General features: G+C 47.1%; 1 pseudogene; it reads right to left on the bottom strand.

Annotated features, from left to right (window-relative positions):
• LOC145394430 (alpha-L-fucosidase-like) overlaps window positions 1-18,296 on the bottom strand; it is a 44,620-nt pseudogene extending 26,324 nt beyond the window's left edge.
• Between the last annotated feature and the right edge of the window lie 2,817 nt (window positions 18,297-21,113).

Here is a 21,113-nt window from a genome sequence, read left to right as displayed (position 1 = left end):
CCTGAGGGAAATAAAACCATTTGACAGATAAGTCGAAAGACATTACCTTGGCAGAGAGTCAGCATACAAGTCCATTTTTTAAGAACAGTAAGAACCCGACCAGAACCACCCATTAAAAACAATAATATAATCGTTTGAGCAGGTGAATGGTGCCCAATGATTTAGAATTGGTCAACACGTATAACCTTCCATTCTCACTTGGAGTACAGCGATCTTAACAGGTGTGACCAGTGACACTACACCCACCCTGCCATTGTCCAACATGTCATTCTCACCTGGATTATAGTACCCCCACCTTTCACTAACCTCTATAACGGACTCTCATCAGTTTCTCACCCAGATTATAAAGGTCCATACAGGTGTACCGGCGTGTTATGCCAGCTCCCAACTACCACTGACCATCACCTATCATTTGCTCCTTCACTATATGCTTTGGTTGCCTATTATTGATCACACGTACTACTGACCAGCACCTATCATTCTCATCAGTATTACAGTGGTTGTACAGATGCAGAAGGGCCTATGACTACCTTTTATTCACCCAGATATCATTCTCACCTGGATTATAGCGATCCTTACAGGTGTAGAAGGACCCATGATGACAGTTTATGCCAAGGCCCCACCTGTCATTGACCACCACTGTGTCCTTGACGGGGGGACTCGTTGAACAGCCACGCCAGGAACACGGTGGAGTTCCAGTACCAATCTTGTGCCTTGCCATCCCCGTCAGACCACACCACCTCGGGACGGTAAGTGTTTACCTGTGGCACACATTATATTACTACACCCACAAGTACAGTACTGGAAACACAGGATATTATTTACGTAACGTGTGCACGCGCGCACGCGCGCACGTGTGTGTGTGTGTGTGTGTGTGTGTGTGTGTGTGTGTGTGTGTGTGTGTGTGTGTGTGTGTGTGTTTTCATCCACTTTTAACCAACCTTAGTGGAAATGTTGTGGGTCAGCCAAAAGAAAAACGCATAGCTTTTTTAAAAACAATGAAGATAAAGATGGCATAGCAAGGTCAACCTAAACAGTTCCGATTCAGTTTAAAAAACAAACTTGATGGAAAAGCTGAAGGTAAGGCAATAAATACAGCGACTCAGTATTGAGATGAGTCGGTCAAGTCATGGTCAAGGAGCAACGTCGTGTGTGAACCAAGTGTACCTGTGTGAACAAAATAGTAGGTTGTACAAAAGTCTTGATTGCTGGGGGTCGGCCAATGGGATTTTATTTATTTATTTATTTATTTTGGTTCAAGGCCAAGCTTATGGGCGGAGTCAAAAAAAAAAAATGAATTAGACCAAACTTAGTGGCAGTGTTCAGGAGTAGGCACTAATAACCAAGCCAATTTTTTTATTAGGACCAAACTTAGAGGAAGGGCTAAGGGTCAGTCAGTGGGTATTGAGAGGAATAGTTCAAAGGTCGGGGTCACATGACATGGTTTTCAATCTTACTTTGATCAAACCTGGTGGAAGGGTTTGGGGTAAGGCAAGGATGGAGAGATTCTGCACTGAGAAACTCACTCGGAGGGCAGCGTCACAGGGAACTGCTAGATATCTAATATTCTATAGCACTAGCCGTGTGTGTGTGTGTGTGTGTGTGTGTGTGTGTGTGTGTGTGTGTGTGTGTGTGTGTGTGTGTGTGTGTGTGTGTGTGTGTTTTGGGCAGCCAAAACTACACATTCAAATTGCACCAAAATTGGCATAAAAATCGCAAAAAATTCGCTGATGTGAAAAAAATTGGTCCCATCACGATTGAAAAACTTTTACTGTATTTAATGAGCGATCACATTTTGTCCAAAAAACGCCGCTCCCGAAGCCCGGCATAGAATCTCCGTAGAATTTTTTGTCCATAGCTATACCTACAGTAAAATATATTATAGCAGCGCGAGAGCCCTCCGCAGGAACAAGTGCGAGGGGTCCGAAGGGCCCACGAGCACTTGTTCATTTCTATTAACTTAGCTGAGTCGACTGAAACCAGACTTGGCGAATGGACGGACAGTTAGACAGGAAGACAGGTTAGTCGATTTCAGAACAACAGGTCAAGGACTGTGTCAGATGCTCGGCAGCTGGACTGACTTTTTTTTCCTTTTTATGCGAGGATGAAGGAACCAAAGGCCATGAGCCCGCAATAACAGTTCCCTCCAAGAGAAAAACAAAATACAAGATGGAGCCAAATTCAAGATCCATTCATTTCGAGATGCCTGAACATACTGCGTTTGAAAGACTGGAGATCATAGGCAGCAGGAAATACAGACAGAGGGAGACAGTTCCAGAGCTGACCTGTTGCATAAATGAAGGACTGGGAGTAACGGTTAACTCTTGCATTAGAGAGTTGGACAGAAAACGGATGAGAGTTTGCTGCTAGACGGGTGCTACGCGCCCGTCGTAGAGGTGGAGGAATGCATGCAGACAGTTCAGAGGAGCAGTGACCATTAAAGTAGCGATATGAAAGAGATAAAGATGCAACAGTGCAGCGAAGAGACAGAGGTTGAAGGGAGTCAGTAAGAGGAGGAGAGTTAATGAGACGAAAAGCCTTTGACTCCACCCTATTGAGAAGAGCTGTATGAGGGGAGCCTCCCCACACATGAGAGTTGTACTCCACACAGGGGCGGATAAAACCCCTGTATAGAGTCAGCAATTGTGCAGGGGTAAAGAAGGAACGGAGTCGGCTTAGCACACCCAATCTCTTGGAAGCAGGTATTGGATTCCCTGATTGGTGTTCGGTTTTGTTAATAATAATAATAATAATAATAATAATAAATTTTTACTACTACTACTACTACTACTACTACTACAACTACTACTACAACTACAACTACTACTACTACTACTACTACTACTACTACTTCAACTTTTATTATTATTATTATTATTATTATTATTATTATTACTACTACTACTACTACTGCTACCATTACTAGACTACTATTGCTACTACTACTACTCCTACTACACTACTACTACTACTACTTGTTATTATTATTATTATTATTATTATTATTATTATTATTATTATTGTTAGTTACCTTCACTCTTTCCTCTTCCTTCTGCCTATGGGTGACTCTATACTGAGCGACAAATAAAATGGTTTCCTGTACACCAGGAAACCATTTACTACGCTGGGTGGTAAGCATATAACGAAATTATGGCGCCTGGTGGTTTAGTGGGTAATTAAGATGCTCCAATCGGATTGAGCCGGTGCAGGTTTATATCCAAGGGGTGGTTAGGGTTTATTGCTCATGTAATGCCACTCAGAGATGAGTGAGGCTGGTCACTCTTATATTAGTGCGCGTCCACGCTTGTACTCAAACATGTGTTGACAACACGGCTGGCAACGTGTTTGGATACATGAATGCAACAGTGTTTGGACAGATGTAAGTAAACATGTTACAGTGCAGCAGCAAACCTGCTGGCAGCAGAGGTGATGGCATAAGTGTGTCCATACCAGGCAGCTGAGACTTCATCATGATGTTGCCAACATGGTCTGGACGCTGCTGTTCTCAGCAAGTTTGCAACTTGCCCGTTATTGTGTTGCTTACATGTTGCTAGCACTTGTTCTAACACACGTTAGATATAAACCTGCACCGGCTCAATCCGATTGGAGCATCTTAATTACCCACTAAACCACCGCTCGCTGGTGCAGTGGTAACGCTCTCGCTTGCCAACTGGTGGACGGGAGTTCAAGCCTCGCTCAGGTTGCGAAAAGTTTCACTGACGAAGTGGGTGGTTACTGTCCCCCTTGAGCAAGGGGACGGGTGTGTGCGTGTGTGAAGGTCACAGCCTTGCCCTTAGATCGGACTATATGAGCTCTCAGCTCCCTTCCGGGAGGGTAAAAGCTGACGATCACGGCCATCAAGTGATCCTGACCGACCCGGTGAATTACGTGTGGACGCGCCCTTAAATGTCTGAACCAACTTGCCTAGCCCCGGGCTCCTACGCTCCTCATGGGGCTACATAGGATTGGATGGTGGATGGATGGATAATTATTACTATCATTGTTGTTGTTGTTGTTGTTGTTACGGAGGGATGGAGATGGAGGGATGGATTGGAGAGATACTATAATTATGTTCGTATGGCAGTAAATGATTATTTTTGCATTTTTGAACCAACATGTATAGTTTATCGAAAAAAAAAAAAAATCCTTTAAAAGGCATATTTTGGAATAATATCAAATCATCGTTAAAAAAAGAATCTTATAAACAACTATAAAATTCAGCAGTAGTGTAAGTAATGGGAACCAAAATTAAATGAGCTTCCTTATTATGGATTAAATTTAGGCTGCAGTTAGCTAGGCTGTGACTGGCTGATTAGTGGAGAGGAACCGTAAGAGACCAGTTCGTGTTGTTGGCCGGGAGATATGACGGTATGTGATGCATCGACCTCAGCTGTACCCCCTTCGATTCGCAAGAGAGACAGACAGACAGACAGACAGACACGGACAGAATTTGACTTTCAACAGAGAGGCTGACATCTATGGAAATTTTGAGTTACAGAAGGGAGTGTTTGTGTCTGTTTAGCAAATGAGTTATAATAAAAAAAGATCTGACATACTTCTTCACCGTCAATTTTACTGTTGCTGCTTTAAGACGATTTTATACAGAGTGCATCCCAGTAGTGAAGGGGTTAATGAAGGCTGCATCTAACCCTCCTAGTTCGGAACCCTCCCCCCCACCCTGAGCCAAAAAAATAGTCTATAGAGAACAAGAGTATAATAAGGAGTATAATAAGACTTCATTGTTGATATCATAATTTTCATTCTGACTTTATAGTCCACGTAAATGCTTTTGTATTTCGTGGAGAGGATTGAGAATGAGAGACTGACTAGAAGAGTGTCTGCTAGTAAGGTGGAGGGGAGAGGAGGAAAGGGAGACCAAGGATGAGATGGATGGATGGTGTGAAGAGATATATGAGATAGGGAGGGTGTAAGTTGGAGGGTGGGCTGCCATACTGGGCGAGGTGGAAGAGATTTGTCGGTGGCCACCCCTTATGGGATTAAGGGATCTGGCAATAGATAAACAGATAGATAGATACGTAGATACTGTGGATAGACAGGTATAAAATATTAGATTAAAAACTATCCAGAGACAATGAAAGAGAAAGAAAGTAGGAGAACTATCAACATGCCCAGTAAACTGGATCAAAAAGCAGTTCACATTATCCAAATCCCCAGAATCTTGGCTCCACCTCTCAAAACTATCTGGCATAATCTTTTTGTACTTTGAGGTGTGCATCACGTGGTGAGCTAGATACTCCCTCTGTCCACTATGAAATTACGGAAAAAAAAAAAAAAAAAAAGGAGGGATGCAGAACCCTTGTCATGAGCTCCTAACACATTTTATTCAGCTACTCAGTTCCTATCGGCTATAAAATTGAGTAAAGAGTTGGCACAAAATCTTGACTGTATGCTCCGTCAGGCGGGTCATTCCTTTGTTCCTTCTATAGACACATCAGTTTTCACGTCTCGCTTTCCTACACACACATTTAGCATAGCCATTCACCATCTTCTTACCCTACCGTGCCTCCTCTCGCCTTCAAATTCATTAGTTATATATATATATATATATATATATATATATATATATATATATATATATATATATATATATATATATATATATATATATATATATATATATATATATATATATAAAGGAGATGAAAACAGGGAAAGCTGCAGGTATGGATGGGTGTGCTGTGGAATGCCTGAAGGGTGGTGGAGTGACTATTGTTGACTGGTTAGTAAGATTGTTGAATGTGTGCTTTGAGAAAGGTATGGTGCCAATTGACTGGGCAAGTGCTTGTGTGGTCCCGTTGTATAAAGGCAAGGGTGATAAATATGAATGTACTAGCTTTAGGGGTATAAGTCTGTTGAGTGTTGTAGGTAAGGTGTATGGTAGAGTGTTAATTATGAGAGTTAGAGAGGGTACAGAGGGAGTGATTGGTGATGAGCAGTGTGGCTTTAGGAGAGGGAGGGGATGCGTGGATCAGTTGTTTGCGGTGAGACAAGTGTGTGAAAAGTATTTAGCGAAAGGCAAGGATGTGTTTTGGGCATTTATGGATTTAGAGAAAGCGTATGATAGAATTGATAGGGAGGCTTTGTGGACTGTTTTAAGATTGTATGGACTTGATGGTAGGTTATTAAAAGGGGTGAAAAGTTTTTATGTAAATAGTAAAGCGTGTGTAAGAGTGAGAAATGCTATGAGTGATTGGTTTCCTGTGAGAGTGGGGCTGCGACAGGGATGTGTGATGTCGCCTTGGTTGTTTAATATTTACATGGATGGTGTTGTAAGGGAGGTGAATGCAAGAGTTTTAGGTTGAGGTCTGAGTCTGGTGAATGTTGATGGTGGAGAGTGGAATCTGAAGCAGCTGCTGTTTGCAGATGATACTGCACTGGTGCCTGATTCAGAGGAGAGATTGAGACAGTTGGTAGAGGAGTTTGGAAGGGTGTGTGAAAGGAGGAAATTGAAAGTAAATGAGAATAAGAGTAATGTGATGAAGTGTACGAGGTTGGTAGATGGTAGGGAGATGAATATAGTTTTGAATGGCGAGTTGCTTGAGGAGGTAGAGTGTTTTACATATCTCGGGTCACATGTTGCTGTGGATGGAAGAATAGATGCAGAAGTGAAGTTTAGAATAATTGAAGTAGGAAAGGTGCTGGGAGAAATGGAAAAAGTGTTTAGATGTCGTTCGCTTAGAATGAATGTAAAGAGAAGGCTGTATGAGGGTGTTGTGGTACCGACTGTATTGTATGAGGCTGAAACATGGAATATGAGTGTAGCAGAGAGGAAAAGTTTGAATGTAATGGAGAAGAGGTGTCTGAGGAGTATGTGTGGAGTGACGCGTATGGATCGAGTGCGGAATGATGAAGTGCGAAGGAGAACTGGAGTTGTTCGGGAGATGGCTGGTAGAGTTGAGCAGAGGATGTTGCGATGGTTTGGGCATATGGAGAGAATGGATAATGAGCGATTGGTGAAAAAGATAACTAGATCTGATGTGAGAGGTGTAAGGCTGAGAGGAAGACCACGAATAGGATGGATGGACAGTGTGAAGAGAGCGCTGGATGTGAGAGGGATGTCTGTTGAGCAAGGAAGAGTGGCTGTGCGTGACAGAAATGGGTGGAGAGAAATTGTGAATGAATAAGTGATGACGCAGCCCTGAGGGGATATTCTCCCGCATTTGGTCTGATCAGCTATTTCAGGTCAGGTGCGGGTAAGGGGATGAGTCTGTTATGATGTGGCAGGGGTAAACCAGCTCTGCTGTCGGGCCCTGCTGCGGATGTCGCTGATTGCATTGCACAGTTGACCCTTGTGCAGTGTGGTGCGGTGAGGATCTGTCAGTTCTCCCCTTTGGGGCTAAGATGCGAATGAATGTGTTTGAATGGATGAGTAAATGGGGAGTGTGTCGTCCTGTCTCGGCTACCTCCCTTTCCTTGGGGGAAGCAGCCTAGGTATATATATATATATATATATATATATATATATATATATATATATATATATATATATATATATATTCACTATCCCATCTACATCCTTTTTTTCACTACGAACATACCGTCAATGCACTCTTCTACTTTATCTGAGCGGTCTTCCTTTGTCCACATCTCTCTCTCTCTCTCTCTCTCTCTCTCTCTCTCTCTCTCTCTCTCTCTCTCACGCTATACCAGGACCGAGATGCACGAACGCACTTACAATCAATTCCCTGTGGTAACTCGGGTTTTGATATCTTGTTCTAACGAACTTCACAAATAAATCTTAACGACGAGACGAAAACAGCGGCAGGTTATAAATTCTTTCTGCAGGAAGGACACCGTAAACTAGATCCAGAACCTCCCATGTCTCTAGTTCTTCCTGTAAAACTAAATCCATGTTACGACAGCAAATTGAGAGTATGTTTGAAAATCCCGCCTCTGATTCAAAGTTCCAAATTTAAATCTGTTCTCTAAAACACCTCTGTCCAGTAATCCTGAAACCTTCATACTCAAAGCCTAGATTGCATTAAGGCCTACATATGCTCATTTTAATCTTACTTGGCCTAAAACTATCACCCCATCATGAATTCTGAGTTTTGGCAATAGATTAATGCTAGAAACTTATGCTAGTCATGAAGAAGTGCGATGGAAAGAATTTGGAGCGGTAGTACTGTCTTATTTTGCCTCTGAGCTACACGGAATAAGCTTCAAATGGACGAAACTCTGGGCCAAGTTAAGGTGAAAAGAGTATAGTCATATTTCTTCCCAGCAGCACTCAAGTTCCTACGACTCATTCTCGAGTAAATAACATTGCCTTGCCGTAAGTAGAATAAACCACTAGAGCTGTGCCGACAAGGGGAGGGTTGGTTGGTTGGTTTAGATTCGCCTCCTAAAAAGGGAGGACACGGGCAAAACAAAAGCCCGTCAGTGAAATTCTGTTAATAAAACTAGGATTATATACTAGCGTGGGGGTGGGTACATGGCCACAACCCCCAAAAGAGCAGACGTGGGTGTCCTTGCAATAAGCTCTGCTGCCAGTTGAAAGTCGTCAGCCCCAACATGAAGCTGCGTCCCAATATTACACCGAAGTCGAGATGTTGCAGGACAGTCCAGAACATAATGGAGCAGGGGCTGCTCACTGACCTCAAAGCAGTGAGGGCATGGCTCTGGGTTGCTGTTAGTCACCTGGCTGTAGCACGGGAACCCCAGGCGTAAGCGGCGAAGTGGAACCAGTAGGTGGTTAGGTGTGCCATGGGGAACAGACACAGGTGAGTACTCTGTAGCTCTGGCATACCACGTAGCAGAACGGGAGCCCTCCCACACCTGAAACTGATGATCCTCCTGCGAAAGTCGGCAGACGGCATCAGCCACGTGTCGCAAGAGAAGGGATGAACTAGGACGCAGCTGAAATGTGGTAACAGGTAACGTGCCAGCATGGCGAGCAGCAGCATCAGCACGCTCATTGCCTGCAATACCGACATGCCCAGGAAGCCAGTGAAGGTGAACCTCACCCCCCCGACCTGTGATGGAAGTTGCAACAGCTATGATGGACGTAAGGAGATATTTATTGTCAGAGTAGCAGTGCTTTTGGAGGCCACGTATAGAGGAAAGCGAGTCCGTATGGATAATAATACGCCGATGGAGGTGTTGATCAGCATGGCGAAGGGCGCAGAGAATGGCAACGAGCTCAGTCTGGTAGGCTGAAACACCGGAGGTGACACGCCAGGACTCAACCCCCTCATCACAAACAAAAGCAGCACCCGCAGACCCGTCATCACCAACAGACCCGTCAGTATAGTAGACTGCAGTATCTGGAGTGAAGAAAGCTGCCACACGACTGAGAGCATCCTGGCGAAGAACAGCAGGAAAAGAGGACCTGGGAACTGCTATATTAGGCTCGACATATTTGATCACAGGTGGGAGCCAAGGAGGAGCAGGGGCATATGCAGGATTGGGCAAGTCAGGACCACCACCAATGGCATCAGCGGCGTCAAGCTTGCGAACTATGTCCGCAGCAAGCAGAATCCAATCACGTCCAGGGTGCGGATTCGGGGGCCGAAAGGAGTACGCTGGAGGAGTACAGACACCGGAAGGTGGGGCCGATGCCGACAGAGCTGAGCAACGACAGCTGTTGTTCGTGCCCAAATGCGGTGCTGCAGAGAGGGAAAACTGCTCTCAGCCCGAAGGTTGACCAAGCGTGTCCAAGGAGGTGCACCGAGCAATATACGCAGAGCAGTGTTCTGCAGGACTTCCAAAGAGAGACGGAGTGACTCAGACACTCTGATAAGACATAGAGCCCCGTAATCCACAATGGAACGGATAGCTTGTGAATAAAAAGTCCGTAGGACGCTGTACGAGGCACCCAGGTTGTGGTGAGAAAGGGCTTTTAGGGCAGTAATGCGGGTAGCTGCTCGCTCCCGTATATAACGGATATGAGTGGCAAATGTCAGACGGCTGTCGAACCATACACCCAGGTACTGGTGACAGCGAACAACATCAAGGCTATTACCCCCAAGAAGAAGGGGACGGTCAGGGTGGCGGAGACCAAAAGGCAGACATTTAGTTTTTTGGAAATTGATTTTAAGGCCAAGCTCACAGCATTTGGCATGTAGACGGGAAAGTGCAGTTGGTGCCTGAGTGTAGCAGTCCCGTCTAGAGAAAACCAGTGCCAAGTCATCTGCATAGCAGAACAGAGTAACCCCTTGGCCATAGTCGACTGTAAGCAGGTCCTCAACTAAGACATTAAATAAAAGAGGACTCAGCACACTGCCCTGGGGTGTGCCATTGACATGCGAGTAGGAAGGGGATACTCTGCCCTGAAATCGAACACAAGCAGCACGGCCGTGGAAGAAGTCCCTCACCCAGGAGAGGAGGCAACCACCCAAGCCCTTCGCTGCGAGCGCCACAAGTACTGCGTCTGGGTTGGCAAGTTCGAATGCCTTCTCAAGATCGAGGAAGACAGCCATGCCACGACCACTCCTCAGCTCACCAAGAAAGGAGGCTAGGCAATGTTGAGCGCTCCTGCCAGGGAGGTAAGCAAATAGCCGGGGATGGAGCGGCCCCAACCTCCAGACAAGTCGAGAGAGGACAAGCCTCTCAGCGGTCTTGGCAATGCAACTGAGGAGGGAGATCGGCCTCATGGTAGTCGGGTCTCGTGGTTTGGGGATGGGGTGAATAATGGCTGTCTTCCACAATCCAGGGAGACGCTTTTCAAGCCATGAGCGATTGAACAGGTCCAGGACATGCGCCTTCCCTCCCTGGCTTGTGCGAGCCAGGAGGGAGTATACAAGGCCATCAGGGCCCGGAGCCGTATCCTTTCTGCTGCACAACACTCGCTCTAGCTCTTCCACAGTAAAGGGGTGGTCTGCAGCATCAGGACAAGAGCAAGCAGCATTAACAGCGTCCCTGCGGGGTCCTGCAAGGCGAGCTTGTAGGTCACTGACAGACTGTGGGAGGTTCGTTGTGGCAGTACGAGCAGCGAAATGGGCAGCAAGGCGATCTGCCTCACCTGCAGGGTCAGGATGTGATGGTGGCCTAGCTGGTCGGGGAGAAGAGACCAACTTGATTCTCGCCCACATCTCCCCAAGTGTGGAACGTGAATCAAGCGACCTACACCACCTCATCCAAGCCTCGTCCCGGATGCGGCGCTTTTCCTGCGAAACATGTCGTACCACTGCAGCCAGATATCTCCTAGTTGGAGAGGGAAGGTCGCCGACGGTGGGCCTTACGAGCGGAGTTTAGCCGATGGTTCAGCTCCTGAACCCGCTCGTCATAAAACCAGAAGTCCTTAAGAAAGACCGTGGGGCGCTTGGTGAGGGGAATACAGGCAGCAGCAGCATGACGTAAGGCACGGGCAACCTGCTCCGCGTGGTCCTCTAGGGAATGCGGGGGAACAGCCTTGTCCAAGGCAATGTCAACTGTCTGTGCATACTCAGGCCAATGTGCACGTCATAAGTCCCAGCGAGGCGGAGGTGGTGGTGGGGGTGGAAGAGGAGCCGCAGGCAATTCCATCACCACAGCGAAATGATCACTGGTGAGGATTGGGTGCAAGGACCACGTAGACACATCGGCAAGAGGTGCAGAGACTAGGGAGAGGTCAAGCCTCCCACCACGGACATGGGTAGACTTGGACAAGTCATTGAGTAAGGAGACCCCCGCAGTTTCCTCGAGGGCAATGGCAACATGTCGCCCAGCCTCATTCGCCGGGTGGGGTGAGTATAGGACAGGATGGTGGGCATTGAAGTCCCCCCCAATGAGGTGGACTCAGCTGCAGCCTGATGGAGGAGCTCGCCAATGTCTAGAGTCCCAGCATGGCTCTTATAAATGTTATAGACGGTTAAGGAGGTCGTGGCGAGCTGCAAGATGACTCCTTGAACCTCAACACCCTCACCGCAGTGAATAGGAGGGCTACATTCTTTGCAAGGGATGTGATCCCGAACCAGGATGGCACACCCCTGCGAATTACCAGGGACCCTAGGGAGGAAGAAGCCATTGTATCCTCGGAGCCGAAAAGGGAAGCCGTGGGGTAGGAGTGTCTCTTGCAGAAGGAAGACATGAATATTCTCCCGGAAAGCCACCTCCTGGAGGTGAGGGAGCTTACTCCAAGCTCCTATGCAGTTCCACTGCAGGACTCGGAGGCAATCAGCGTTGTCTGGGACCGTGGAGGGTAAGCAGTCTCTCGCAGAAGTCCGAGAGTTTCTCCCTCTGCCTCTACTGCTACTGAGGCTGGAACAGGCCCTGATGGATTGATGGGCAGGTTGCCGGGCAGGTGATCTGCCTCTACCACTGCTGAGGCTGGAGTCGGTGCCAGAGAGTTGGAGGCTGGGCCGCGAGGTCGGCATTCTGCCCCTACCCTTGCTGAGGTTTGTGGTGGCCCTGGTGAGGTGGTAATTGGGCTGCGAGAGGCGGCATCTGGCCTTGGGCACTGCTGAGGCTGCAGTTGGTCCAGGCGAGCGGGTGGATGGGCCGCGATGTCGACGACGGCGTGTAGGGACATGAGGTGGCTGGGGTGTTGCCGACAGGTCGGAGACGACATCTGACGTGTAGGTGGAGAGGGACGAAGCTGACGCTTTGCCTCCACCACATCCTCGACGATTTTGTCGATAGTAGCCACGAGGGGAGCAGTATCGACTTTCTTGCCGAGCATCGATTCCAGTAACTGAGCAAAGCTTAGAGCAATCTCTTTCCCAATTAATTGCAGGTCCTGTATGGTGAAGAGAATCTGGGGAGAGCTCGGAGCATGAGGTGGTACGGGGAGAGATGCATCGAACGGTGGTGGGAGTGTGGTAGGAGGTGGGTGGTGAACCTCCACTGCCACAGTCTGACGAGGGGAGCAGACTGCAGAGGGGGAAAGGCGCTGGCATCGAGAGGAGGAGGAGAAGGCACAGCTATTATTTGACGCTGTTGGCCCCAGACAAAGGTCCCTGGAGGTGCAGGCGTGGAGCTGGTGGCTTGCTGCTGCTGAACCCAGGCTACCTGGCGTTCCCGGCCCTGCAAGACATGTGCAGCTCTGATGGGGCAGTTGGGGTGCCACGCATGGTGTGGGCCAGAGCAGTTGGGGCAGCAGGAGGTGATTGCCTCCTTGGCCTTGAATCTTGCCAGGCAGCGCTCCGTATCGTGTGGGCCGCTGCAGATCCCGCAAACGACAGGCCTGTTGCATGTGGCTCTGTGGTGTCCATACCTCTGACACCGATAGCAACGGAGAGGCTCCGGGGTATATGGGCGCAGATAGTAAGTCCCCCAGTTCCCAAGATCGAGAGAGGGTAGTAGAGGACCTCGTAAAGTGATGAGGACCTGGCGAGTCTCCTCCCTGGTACGCTGCCTCTGACAACGCGTGGCTTCTTCCACCTGTGGGTGACGCAAAGGAGATCGACCGGCATTCTCATGGGATACCCCATGACAATAGCCTTGGTCGATCTCAGCCCTGGAGTGAGCTCCACGAGCTTGATGGGGTTGGCCACGTCCTGGGCTGCTGCCTTGAGAAGGTTGTAAGAGACCTCGTCTTTCGGGACTAGGACGGAGCTCCCGTCTTTGCCGATAATGTTGGTGGTCCTCAGTTCCGGCAGGCGGTGTTCCAAAGCTGCGACTGCATCGTAGCTTGTTTCGTGCCCGTCCTGGCGAGTAACACGAAAGGCCGGGAATGATGAGCGAGGTGGAGGGGGCACCGCCACCATTACTGAAGGTCGAGCGGTAAGAGGAGGCTTGCGAGGAGCCCCAGAGCGTGGTGCCGGAGTGGCGTAGTTTCCCTGCTCTCGCCGTCTAGATCTTTTACTACTGACCAGCGAGAAACCGTCGTCATCAGTACGGGCAGGATCAGCATCAGAAGGAGCAAATGAGGCAGCAGGAAGGGCAGCATCCACGGTCATCTGCTCATGGTGGCGAGCTGATTTAGCTGGTCGAGTTGTAGAAGGGGAAGCACAGGTGGCAGGACGAGGCAATGGGCCCGAGGCAGGAGCCAAGGCAGTAGCTAGGGAGGGACAGGGATCTATGGGAGCAGAGGACTGTGAGCTGGACGTGGAGGAGCGTCTCTCCCTCTTACTCCCCTTAGCACTGGAAGGCCTAGATAAACCTGAGCGCTGGGGCTGAGGTCGTGGGATGCGTGAGGGACCCGAAGATCGGGTACTAAGAGGTGCCTCCATAGCACTGAGGCAAGCAAACTCCCCAAGAAACAGACTACACACACACTAACACACACACACACACACACAATCACTCCAAAAAAAAAAAAAAAAAAAAAAAAAAAAAAAACACGGCCAAGTCCCTACAGTGACGGGCAACCTATGCTCCCCGCCCTCTAAAGGGCGACGTAGGAGGCCCCGCCACTGCCCCTTTCGGGTCTTCCCTATTCTATCAGAGCCGCTCTCTGCGCTTCCTAGGGGGAGGGTTAAGGGTGACAGTAATAACAGTATCAAACTCCCAGCTGAATCAACTCGTCTGGTATACAAGAATTGTCTCCACCATGAGAAGATTCAAAGTGAGTATACCTAACCTACCAGCTCATACAACTCCGGCATGGTTTTCCTGGTCACGAAATCGTTTGTGTGGAAGTTGTTGTCTTTATCCTGGAGGAAGAAGGGGTTGAACCATTCGTACAGGGAGTGGTACAGCCCGAAGTGGATGTGTGGAGCCTGGGACCTGACAGCAGCAGCGAGATCACCTGAAACAGAAGACAATAAAGGAAGTGTTTTTACTCTTCACCTGAAACAGAAGAAAATAAGGAAGAGTTTTTACTCTTCACTTGAAACAGAAGACAATAAGGAAGTGTTTTTACACTTCACCTGAAACAGAAGACAATAAGGAAGTGTTCTTGCTCTTTTACATGCGTGGAGCTTGGTATTGAAGAGCAGCAGTAAGATCACCTTCAACAGAAGACAATAAGGAACCATAAGAGTAAATAAAGGAGAGTGTCTGGGAATGGGACAGGGAATGGGATAGAGATTGGGAATGGATAGGGAAAGCCAAAACACACAAAACAGAACACCATAATACAGTGCTTACTCTTCGATATACGCAATCTAGCAAAGGACAGTAACCGCGAGATCACCTGAAACAGAACCTCATAAGGAAGTGTTTTTACTCTTTTACATATGTCTTACTTGTTTACATAAGAGAGTCTAGCGAAAGATAGCAGATGTTGAAGATCACTGGTGTTCACTGTTTTAGATAGAGTGAGTCTGGCAATAGTTAGCAGCCGCCAATATCACCTGAAGCAAGAGATCATAGTCAGTGTTTGCTCCCTAGGTCATCTTTTTCATTATACTCTTGACATTAAGTGATTTGATTCAGGTCATGAGTGTTACAGCCTGACGCAGATGTGTGGAGCTTGGAAATGGAGAGCAATGGCAAGATCACCTGAAATAGAGGACCATTATAAAGTTGTTACTATTATTTAGATGTGGTGAGTCTGGGGATGAGTGGTAAAATCCAAGTCACCTGAATCAGACGAAAGTAAATGCCTCATCTGTCCTACAAGGATAGATTAATGTGTGATGTGTCTGTCGTGGATGAGTTATGGAGAGAGAGAGAGAGAGAGAGAGAGAGAGAGAGAGCACTCACCCACAACGTCCCTTATCGGCCCGACATCCACACGGTTCCCTAAAGGAGTCCTGTAGGGTCTAGAACAGTGATTCTCAGCTTATTTTTGTCCGCACCCTCCCTTAGACAGAGCGACTTGGAGGCGTTTTGTCTGCGGCCACCCTTTGCTGGATTAGGGCGTCGGGCTATAGAGAGATAGACCCTCTCTTAGCCCTGATCCTCATATCCACGCCCCCTTCCCTTCTCTCCCTGCCATCATTTGAGTCTAAAATGTTATTCCTGAGTTATCATTGTTCCCCCAGATTCAGGTGAACGTTAGCCCAGGTGAATACACACTGAACTAGCCCCGTTCCTGCAGTTCACTACCCCTCTTTATAGGAGATATCAGGAAGGGGAATTTGAGAGGAGTTTGTATTTTAACTGGCGTGCGGTCCATTATCCAGTATAAAGCTATTTTTGGCCTTTAGCTTTCCCTCGAAACGACCAGGTAACAAAAGGAGAAGAAAAATACGGGAAATTGACCAGGCGACAGGCAGAAAAGAAAAGAAAATCCTATTTCACGGGTACAAAGAAAAATGTGCTTTGAAAGATGGGGAAGAGCGAGAATACGAATATTGAAAATTAATCATTGGTTCTTCGTTACACACACACACACACACACACACACACACACACACACACACACACACACACACACACGCACACACACACACAAGCGCACACACACACTTGTTCATATCTCTGATTTTCCTCTAAGTCCTCGCACCCCCCTTGGAAACTGCTCACACACACCCGAAGGTGGGCCTGCCCCGTAGGTTGAGAATTATATGGTCTTGGGGGCCAGAAGATATCGTCTTCATGGTGTTAACTGGTGAGCACCACACAACACGCCCCAAATGCATTCAGGGTTGGGGATCACTGTTTGTATGAAGGGATATTATCAATTTTATTCTTTTCTTGATAATGCCAGACGATTCTGTTGATCGTAGGAGACCATCACTTTACAATAAGGTATGGTGTGGTGAGCCTATGAAGGATTTACAATGAAGGAGGTTATATCCAACTGAGATTCAGCCATATTAGCCTGAAGCAATAGTTATCGTCACTTAACCCTTTCATGATCCTGACAAATCCATCATTCTAATCCATCTGGAAAGGAGGAAGAAGGGAGCCCGTGAGGGGGAGGGACGAAAGAGAGAAGGGAGGAAGTAAGAATGCGGAAAAGGAGAAAAGGCCGTATACTCACCCACAAGGTCCCTCTTCGGCCCAACATCCATAGCGTTCCAGCCCCATGATCCTTCAGAAGGCCAGAGAGTAAACCCTTCGTGGTGTTTACTGGTCAGCACAACATAACGCGCACCAGACGCATCCAGAATCCGGGCCCACTCCTCAGGATCATAAAACTCAGCAGTGAAATCCCGGGCGAAGTCTTGGTACATGAAATCAGGCCGATAGTTGTTCTTCATGAAATTCACGTACGCCTGGTTCTTGTCATCTGTGGAATGGTAGGATAAAATAACAAGCTGACTTCTTAGGACTGGATTTTAGATCGTACGTCCGTGGAGGTATGACTAAGGTGTTTTTGGACATTGTGAAAAATTAACGTACACCAAAAGGATTGACTTATTTCTGACAGCTTAAGTTTAGAGGCTTGACTTTTAGGATGACCAATGGGTAAACTTCGTATTACTTTTAATGTAATAACCGATGCTGACTAACGTGAAGAAGGAGTGTCTGTAGAGGTTTAAGTATTCTCTCTCTCTCTCTCTCTCTCTCTCTCTCTGTATGTGTGTGTGTGTGTGTGTGTGTGTGTGTGTGTGTGTGTTTGAATAAGGTTCCAAAACTCTCATTTCCCTCACTCTTTACTGTACACAAAACCATAAACTCGTCACCTCGCCAGAACTTCCAGAACCACGCTGAGCCGAAGGACGGGACGGAGAACACGCTCCAGTGGAGGAAGATGCCGACTTTTGCCTCGTCATACCAGCTGGGCAGAGGGCGGGAATCCAGTGACCCCCAGTTCGGTTGATACTCGGCTCTCACAACACACACTGAGGATGAAATAAAAGGCTATAATGTGTACTCACTTTATACATTAGTCCTTATCATTCTGGGTTATGTGCCATTTTAAGAGAAGCTTTGGAGCTCTACTCTGAGTCAGTGAAAATGCATCATTAGTTTACCTGTGGTTTATTGTATGTAAAGTTCGACATATCTTAATGTAGTTCACATTATGAGTCCATCAATATCTCCTACAAGTTTACCACAGAATGAGAGCAAGAAATTCATTACATAAACAGTCATCAGTGAATTTGTGACTTGACCCCTGGACAGACAATTCCACACATGTGTCAGTCAGTACGGGGAGTAACCACCATTTGCAGCCATGCAAGATGTAATCCTGTGCCTCATACTGGACACTAGATCAAGTAGTGTGTACTGTGGAAGCCTCTCCCACTCTTCTTGCATTGCCTGGATCAGATGTCGTCTGTTTTGTGGTTTGGAGTCTCACGACGAAAGGCGCCTCTTAAGATAATTCCACACATGTTCAGGTGGTTCGGGTGAGAAGGCAGGCCATGGCAATGTGCTGACATTCTCAGCCTGTAGAAACTCGCAGCATGTAGACGAGCGTTATCTTGTTGCAACGTTGTTACACCTGGATGGTAGCGTAGAAACGGGATCGCATGGGGCCTGAGAATATTATCAACGTATCTTCGAGCCGTCCAGTTGCCTTCAATGATCACTAGAGGTGTTTTGTACTCGGCTGCAGTGCCTGCCCATGCCATGATGCCGGGTCCATCCCAGCGATTACCTTGTCTCACACAACAGTTTGCATAACGTTCATTACATCGTCTCCAAACACGCAGACGTCCGTCAGAGTGATCCAAACAGAAGCGACATTCATCAGTGAAGAGAACAGCTTTCCACTGTCTTCTGGTCCAGCATTCATGTTGGCTAATCCACTGTAGTCAGTCCCGACGACGGGCGAGTGAGAGATCCAAACCCTTACGTGTCTAAGTGTGATTAGGCCAAACGACTGCAGTCGCTGCTATACGGTGGACTTGCTCTTCCGACGATTATGTCGACCAGAAGTCTCACATGCCGTTTGTGCTGCCGACCGGAATCTGTCCCGGAGATGCAGCATCTGGATGGGGTCATCTTGATCTCCTGTTGTGACATGTACTTTTCCAGGAAGCTGTCGGTCGTCAACTGAGTTTGTTTCATGATGCCTCTGGATGAGCCTGACAATCACTGAATGATGACACTCCATTCTACGGGCTGCCTCACGTTGCATCATGCCACCCTCCTGCATCCCTAAGGCATGATGACGTTCAAGGCATGACGAACGTGGCATGGGGGCAGTTTTTCAAAAACTGGCAGACAGTTTTCCACTTACTGTACACACACCCTAACCTTCGTCCTAGACGTAAAACAACCACGTGTTCCATTTCCACCAGTAGGCAGCGAGTGGAATGGGTTGAGTAGATTAATCTTGTCTCTGAGACGCTGCTTCGTGAACAAAGGGCGAGGCGGTAGCTTAGTCGGTAGAGAGGTGGCTTGCAGTCCTACCGGACCCAGGTTCAAATCCCCGGCGGGGCAGGGTACAGTTTAAGGATTTGAATTTAATAAAAGTAGACTTTACTGATCTACCAGAAGATCCGCCGACATGTCGTAAAAATACCCCCGCTAATACCAATACACCAGTCCTGTATGAGACAGCCCTAGCATGTATTCAATATGGACGGTGGGTGTTAGCGCCGAAGTGGTGACATGTAGAAGTGTATGGTATGTAGGAGGACTGCTGGGTCTTGGGAGCAGGCTGTGAAGCCTATGCCCAGAGTCGGACACACACACAAAAAAAAAAAAAAAAAACGAATCTTTTTGTTCAGATGGGTACTGTATGAGTACATGATCATAGCAAATCAGATCAGTGTTGGAAACAGTCAGCGGCACACGAGTTTATTGCAACTGAATTAGGTGGTGCGTTCTCATTGACTCGCAGTATAAGCTTCACTGCTGTGAGCTGGTAGGCTAAGGGGGTGACTCTATTTATTAACCCTGCACAGTCCTTTCTTTGGAAATTTTAGTCAGTAATGTGTTACAAGCTAACTCACTCATTACTTTCACGAATATAAGGTTTTAGGTGAAGGCCGGTGCTACATGTATCACTCATGCATAGCCTAATCTCTTGAATAGCATTTATGCAGTATGGTTTAATGTGTCCGGATTTCACGGTGTCGCAAAATGTTGAAATTGTAGCTCAGAGTTATAGCCGTCCACTTTTGAAAGTAGGAGGAAGAACGTTAGAAACCAAAGCTACATCAGCGGCATACAAGTAACCCGGAACAAATCCATTGAATAAATGATAGATAGTGGTGGTCCCAAAGCACTGCCTTGGGGTATGTCTGAGTGAACGTTGAAGGACCTGCTCTAACAATCATCTACAAAAACACGATATTTTCGACCTCTCACAAAATGACATAATTGAGTATACCGGATTTCTTACACCTACAGCAGAGGGGATGTGTAGTAATCCATCATGATTTACAGAATCAAAGGCTACAGAAAAGCCCAGATGAACTACTTTGCCTTGGCCTCCCATCCTAGAGCCGGTGCAGTCTGGAGGCCATGAGAGGGCACAAGAAACACACAGTGGTATTGACGCCATTAAGGCAGACTGAGTGGATGGCAGTATATCAGCTTGTTGTATAGTCGGTTTGTTTTCATTTAAGGGAACTGGTCCGTTTTCACAAGTTAAATACTGGATCCGTATTCTCCTCGGTTATGGAAGCTTCGAAACGCCTCTCCCTTACATATTTATTTTTGGATATGGCTGGTTAATATCCTTTTCTAAGTTTCTTCTAGAGTATGGCGATATTGGAAGGATTTATATAACACAAAGGACAGTAAGGTGTAATAAGCAAAATTAATCACTTACAAAAACGTGTTAGGAGAATAAGGGCCTACGCCGTGGTTACGTTAAATTTGATGAGGCTTAGTTGTGAGGTAAGGAAGAGACTCCTTGGTTATTAGCTGAGTTTTCTCTCTGACTACACTTGGTCATCAAATGAGCTGAGAGTTGAGGATTTTTGTTTTATGAGAGTAATTGCGCTCTAGGAACTCAAGAAATCATGTTGACAAAAGGCGTTTGAAAACTTTAGATGAAGTAGGAGTGGGCGATGTGAGTCGATGTTTAAACACTAACGATAACAAATGGCCTTATGAGGCAGAGACTATATTAGCTACTGTCCAACAAGACAGGATAATCCTTTTGATCTTTTGGGGGGTTTTTGAATTATAAAAGCTGAAGATTGTCCTCCGATCCCAACCTGATCACCTTAACCTGTCGTATCACTACAGTAAGGCCTATGGACCCTCCCAAGAAGCTGCGGTTGTGGCACTTTGAAGCTGCGGATTGGGAGGCCCTCAGGCAGTACTTCTTTTATTTATCCTGGAATGATTATTGCTTCCATGCCCGGAAGCCATCTAAGTGTGCCTCGCGCATTACGGAGGTTATTCACTCAGGCATAGATGCATACATTCCTTCCTCTTATCCTGTGACTAATGAAAAAAAAAAAAAAGGTTTAAACATGCATGTTCTA

The sequence above is a fragment of the Coenobita brevimanus genome, chromosome 27 (genome assembly GCF_032717465.1).
Source record: "Coenobita brevimanus isolate Jiangsu-jjx chromosome 27, ASM3271746v2, whole genome shotgun sequence".
NCBI classification, from domain to species: Eukaryota; Metazoa; Arthropoda; class Malacostraca; order Decapoda; family Coenobitidae; genus Coenobita; species Coenobita brevimanus.
This window is presented reverse-complemented; position numbering and strand designations above follow the sequence as displayed.